Genomic DNA, 7050 nt, shown 5'->3' on the forward strand with positions numbered 1-7050 from the left:
GGAACTATGAACCAGAATGGCACTAAGTTCCTTGACTTTGCAAGAAGTCATGGACTTAGGGTGGCTGTTTCATGGTTTCAGTGCCCACAAGTGCATCGCTGGACTTGGTATTCCAACGCTGGGGGTGTGGCAAAGGAGATTGACCATATCCTCATTGACGGTCACTGGAGGATGATCCAGAACTGCAGGGTCTCCTGGAGTGTTCAGTTCCTCAATACTGACCACAGGCTTGTTGTAGCAACTCTAAAGCTGCACCTTAAATCCTGGAGAATCGTACCATCCCAGCCTAGGCTGGATGTTGGCACGCTCAGGGATGAGAGAGTTGCTGAGGAGTTTGCGAACAGGCTGAGTGGACATTTGGGGTGTCTGGGTGCTTTGGGGGGTCCTGAAGAGTTGTGGAGTGCCTTCAAGACCACCGTCCTTGATGTTGCCGGTTGATGTCTTGGAACTCATCGCAGGACAAAGAAGAATTTTGTCTCTCAAGGGACACTGGATACCATTGACCAGAGTCGCAGGGCCAGGCTGAATGGCAGAGCTGAGCTGTTCAGGGAGCTGAGGTGTAAAACTGTACGTGCACTGAGGGTGGACAAGGAGGCCTATGTGCGAGGAATCTGTGAGGGGGTAGAGCATCACCTGTCGACAGGTGATTCTCGTCCCGCTTACAGGGGAATTCGCGCATTGTGTTCATCCAAGCCCATCCCTCGGAGCACTGCAGTTAGAGCAGAGAGTGGTAGGCTCTTGACAGAGGAGTCTGAAGTGAAGGCCCGCTGGGCCGGTTACTTTGAGCGGTTGTACCAGGCTGATCCCCCAGCTGTCGAGTTGGACGTCAAGGGTGTTACAATTCCTGTTGCTGACCCTCGAATCAACTGTGGTCCACCTTCGCTTGTGAAAACACGGGCTGCGGTGAACTGGTTGAAACGGGGCAAAGCTCCAGGGATCTGTGGCATCCATGCTGAACTTCTCATGGCTGGTGGAAATGCTGCACTCTTGTCGTTGCATGCAGTTTTGTGCTCTGCCTGGAACACAGGCATCATCCCAACTGACTGGAAGAGGGGCCTTGTTGTCCCTCTCTGGAAAGGGAAGGGTGATCACCAAGACTGCAACAACTACCGAGGGGTGATGCTGCTCTCAGTTGCGGGCAAGGTCTTTGCTCGGATAATTCTTGATAGAGTTCGCCGCCATCTGCTTGAGCACCAGCGTCCAGAACAGTCAGGCTTTGCACCAAAGAGGTCAACGATTGACCGTATCCTTGCTCTTCATGTCCTCACCGAACGCAGACCTGAGTTTCGGCAGGGGCTGCTTGCAGCCTTTGTTGATCTCTGTAAAGCGTTCGATTCAGTGAATCGGGAAGTCCTCTGGAGGATTCTTGGTCTTTGTGGGGTGCCACCAAAACTGATCGATCTGATGTCTGAACTCTACTTTGGTACTGAGAGTGCTGTGAAGTGTGGTGGTACCATCTCTGACTTATTTCCAGTTGTTACTGGAGTTCGTCAGGGGTGTGTACTGGCCCCACACTTTTCAGCACTTGTATGGACTGGATTTTAGGGAGGATGTCGGAAATATCAAGGTTGCGGAAATATCGGACCTTCATTTCGCAGATGATGCAGTCATCTTTGGGGAGACTTTAGATATCCTTTTGGGGGCCCTCGAGGTGCTGAATGAGGAGTCGGAGCCGCTGGGATTACGGGTTTCTTGGGTCAAATCTAAGATCCAGGCTTTTGGTGACATCTTGGATGCTGCTGTCCTGTCTGTGTCTGTTTGTGGTGAGGATGTTGACGTCGTGGAGTGATTCACTTACCTTGGCAGTGATATTCATGTCTCTGCTGGCTGTGAGTCAGAGGTCAATAGACGTCTGGTTCAGGCCTGGGGAGTCATGGATTCACTGGATCATGGGGTGTGACGCTGCCGGTACCTGTGCGGGAGGACGAAAGTCCGAGTCTTCAGGTCCTTGGTACTTCCAGTCTTGCTCTATGGATTCGACACTTGGACTCTGACCAAGGATCTGAAACGGAGACTTAATTCCTTTGGTACCAGGCCTCTTTGGAGAATCCTTGGCTATCGTTGGTCAGATTTTGTGTCCAACGAGCGGTTCCTGAGAGAGACTCGGATGAGATTTGTTTCCTGCATGGTCCGTGAGCATCAGCTGCGGCTGTATGGACATGTGGCTCGTTTTCCTGACGCTGATCCTGCTCACCAGATTCTCTCAGCGAGGGAGTCTCGTGAGTGGAGGAGGCCAGTGGGCCGACCACTGCCTCGTGGTTGCAGCAGGTTGACTGGCATCTCAAGGAGATGGGGATTCGCCTGGCATCTGCCTGGGGAAAGGCCAGACGGAGGCCCCTGGAGTACCGGCGGAAAGTGGACGCAGCGACGCGCTGTTCTGGCACATGCTCCCATACCTGACCTGACCTCTCACATTCTCTTCGTTTTCCCTCCTCCTCTGTTCCCATTTTTTTCTCACTTTGCATTCCACTTATTCTCCAGCTCTTCCAACTCCTCACATTCTCATGTTGCCCCCATTCCTGCATTCTCTCTCACTTCATTGAGGGTTATAATTAAAGTTAATGAGTACATTTGATGAGAATAACAACTCAAAAATGATAGGAAGTCAGAACAGGTGAATCTTCACACACCACTTAACACCTGCACCAAATTCAGTTAAATGTTGTAACCACGACAGTAACTTGGGAGCACTCAGGGGAGAGGAAAGTGAAATTTATATAATAAAATAAAAATAGTGGTTGCACTGAGAGATGCCATAAGCTTGTGTGTTGTGGATAAGTGTTTGGAGTGCCAAAACTACAACAAAACCTTGATTTCATCCAAAATACCGGCAGGATAATACAAAACCTGAAATTGTTAATTTTTGTTGCTGAGTTTCATTGTAACCTCCTGACACAGACCCTTTAATGACTGCCTCAACGAGAATGGCACTCGGTGGAGCGCACACCTCCGCAAGGCTGAACAGATCAAGTTTTGTGTGCCGCTGAGAGGTATGATCTGGATTCAAACCTGAACCAAAATCGAATCGGCTTGTTCTTGTCACCGAACCAACTCAGCCACCAAGTTTCGTCACAACTCGTCCAAAACTTTTTGAGATATCGAGGTATATTTGTGTCGTTTTGGCCCCCAACTCTCAACGGTGACAGACAGTCGATATAAATGTTTCTCACAGACCGTCCATGTCAATGTTTCTCACAGACCGTCCATATAAATGTTTCTCACAGACCGTCTATATAAATGTTTCTTCCAGACAGTCCATGTAAATGTTTCTCACAGACAGTCCACATAAATATTTCTCACAGACAGTCCACATAAATGTTTCTTCCAGACAGTCCATATAAATGTTTCTCACAGACAGTCCTTAAAAATGTTTCTTCCAGACAGTCCATATAAATGTTTCTCACAGACAGTCCATATAAATGTTTCTCACAGACCGTCCAAATAAATGTATCTCACAGACAGTCATTATAAATGTTTCTTACAGACAGTCCAAAAATGTTTCTCACAGACAGTCTATATAAATGTTTCTCACAGACATTCCATATAAATGTTTCTCACAGAGAGTCCATATAAATGTTTCTTCTAGACACTCCAGACAAATGTTTCTCACAGACAGTCCAAATAAATATTTCTCACAGACAGTCCATATAAATATTTCTCACATACAGTCCAGAGAATGTTTCTCACAGACAGTCCAAATAAATGTTTCTCACAGACAGTCCATAAAAATGTTTCTCAGAGACAGTCCATATAAATATTTCTCACAGACAGTCCATATTAATGTTTCTCACAGACAGTCCATATAAATATTTCTCACAGACAATCCATAAAAATGTTTCTCACAGAAAGTCAATATAAATGTTTCTCACAGACAGTCCATATAAATGTTTCTCACAGACAGTCCATAAAAATGTTTCTCACAGAAAGTCCATATAAATGTTTCTTCCAGACAGTCCATATAAATGTTTCTCACAGACAATCCATAAAAATGTTTCTCACAGAGAGTCAATATAAATGTTTCTCACAGACAGTCCATATAAATGTTTCTCACAGACAGTCCATGGAAATGTTTCTCACAGACAATCCATATAAATGTTTCTCACAGACAGTCCATAATAATGTTTCTCACAGAAAGTCCATCTAAATGTTTCTCACAGACAGTCCATATAAATGTTTCTCACAAAGAGTCCACATAAATGTTTCTCACAGACAGTCCATATAAATGTTTCTCACAGACTGTCCATATAAATGTTTCTCACAGACAGTCGATATAAATGTTTCTCACAGACAGTCCATATAAATGTTTCTCACAGACAGTCCATATAAATGTTTCTCACAGACAGTCCATATAAATGTTTCTCACAGACAGTCCATATAAATGTTTCTCACAGACAGTCCATATAAATGTTTCTCACAGACAGTCCATATAAATATTTCTCACATACAGTCCAGAGAATGTTTCTCACAGACAGTCCATATTAATGTTTCTCACAGACAGTCCATATTAATGTTTCTCACAGACAGTCCATATAAATGTTTCTTCCAGACAGTCCATATAAATATTTCTCACATACAGTCCAGAGAATGTTTCTCACAGACAGTCCATATAAATATTTCTCACAGACAATCCATAAAAATGTTTCTCACAGAAAGTCAATATAAATGTTTCTCACAGACAGTCCATATAAATGTTTCTCACAGACAGTCCAAATAAATGTTTCTCACAGACAGTCCATATAAATGTTTCTCACAGACAGTCCATATAAATATTTCTCACATACAGTCCAGAGAATGTTTCTCACAGACAGTCCATATTAATGTTTCTCACAGACAGTCCATATTAATGTTTCTCACAGACAGTCCATATTAATGTTTCTCACAGACAGTCCATATAAATGTTTCTTCCAGACAGTCCATATAAATATTTCTCACATACAGTCCAGAGAATGTTTCTCACAGACAGTCCATATAAATATTTCTCACAGACAATCCATAAAAATGTTTCTCACAGACAGTCCATATAAATGTTTCTCACAGACAGTCCAAATAAATGTTTCTCACAGACAGTCCATATAAATGTTTCTCACAGACAGTCCATATAAATATTTCTCACATACAGTCCAGAGAATGTTTCTCACAGACAGTCCATATTAATGTTTCTCACAGACAGTCCATATTAATGTTTCTCACAGACAGTCCATATTAATGTTTCTTCCAGACAGTCCATATAAATATTTCTCACATACAGTCCAGAGAATGTTTCTCACAGACAGTCCATATAAATATTTCTCACAGAAAGTCAATATAAATGTTTCTCACAGAAAGTCAATATAAATGTTTCTCACAGAAAGTCAATATAAATGTTTCTCACAGAAAGTCAATATAAATGTTTCTCACAGAGAGTCCATATAAATGTTTCTTCTAGACACTCCAGACAAATGTTTCTCACAGACAGTCCAAATAAATATTTCTCACAGACAGTCCATATAAATATTTCTCACATACAGTCCAGAGAATGTTTCTCACAGACAGTCCAAATAAATGTTTCTCACAGACAGTCCATAAAAATGTTTCTCATAGACAGTCCATATAAATATTTCTCACAGACAGTCCATATTAATGTTTCTCACAGACAGTCCATATAAATATTTCTCACAGACAATCCATAAAAATGTTTCTCACAGAAAGTCAATATAAATGTTTCTCACAGACAGTCCATATAAATGTTTCTCACAGACAGTCCATAAAAATGTTTCTCACAGAAAGTCCATATAAATGTTTCTTCCAGACAGTCCATATAAATGTTTCTCACAGACAATCCATAAAAATGTTTCTCACAGAGAGTCAATATAAATGTTTCTCACAGACAGTCCATATAAATGTTTCTCACAGACAGTCCATGGAAATGTTTCTCACAGACAATCCATATAAATGTTTCTCACAGACAGTCCATAATAATGTTTCTCACAGAAAGTCCATCTAAATGTTTCTCACAGACAGTCCATATAAATGTTTCTCACAAAGAGTCCACATAAATGTTTCTCACAGACAGTCCATATAAATGTTTCTCACAGACTGTCCATATAAATGTTTCTCACAGACAGTCCATATAAATGTTTCTCACAGACAGTCCATATAAATGTTTCTCACAGACAGTCCATATAAATGTTTCTCACAGACAGTCCATATAAATGTTTCTCACAGACAGTCCATATAAATGTTTCTCACAGACAGTCCATATAAATATTTCTCACATACAGTCCAGAGAATGTTTCTCACAGACAGTCCATATTAATGTTTCTCACAGACAGTCCATATTAATGTTTCTCACAGACAGTCCATATAAATGTTTCTTCCAGACAGTCCATATAAATATTTCTCACATACAGTCCAGAGAATGTTTCTCACAGACAGTCCATATAAATATTTCTCACAGACAATCCATAAAAATGTTTCTCACAGAAAGTCAATATAAATGTTTCTCACAGACAGTCCATATAAATGTTTCTCACAGACAGTCCAAATAAATGTTTCTCACAGACAGTCCATATAAATGTTTCTCACAGACAGTCCATATAAATATTTCTCACATACAGTCCAGAGAATGTTTCTCACAGACAGTCCATATTAATGTTTCTCACAGACAGTCCATATTAATGTTTCTCACAGACAGTCCATATTAATGTTTCTTCCAGACAGTCCATATAAATATTTCTCACATACAGTCCAGAGAATGTTTCTCACAGAAAGTCAATATAAATGTTTCTCACAGAAAGTCAATATAAATGTTTCTCACAGACAGTCCATGTAAATGTTTCTCACAGACAGTCCATATAAATGTTTCTCACAGACAGTCCATATAAATGTTTCTGACAGACAGTCCATATAAATGTTTCTCACAGACAGTCCATATAAATATTTCTCACATCCAGTCCAGAGAATGTTTCTCACAGACAGTCCATATTAATGTTTCTCACAGACAGTCCATATAAATGTTTCTTCCAGACAGTCCATATAAATGTTTCTCACAGACAGTCCATAAAAATGTTT

Source organism: Eptatretus burgeri, unplaced genomic scaffold (assembly GCF_056783735.1).
Source record: "Eptatretus burgeri isolate ZD-2024b unplaced genomic scaffold, Ebu_testis_v1 Ebu_testis_scaffold_361, whole genome shotgun sequence".
Taxonomy (NCBI): Eukaryota; Metazoa; Chordata; class Myxini; order Myxiniformes; family Myxinidae; genus Eptatretus; species Eptatretus burgeri.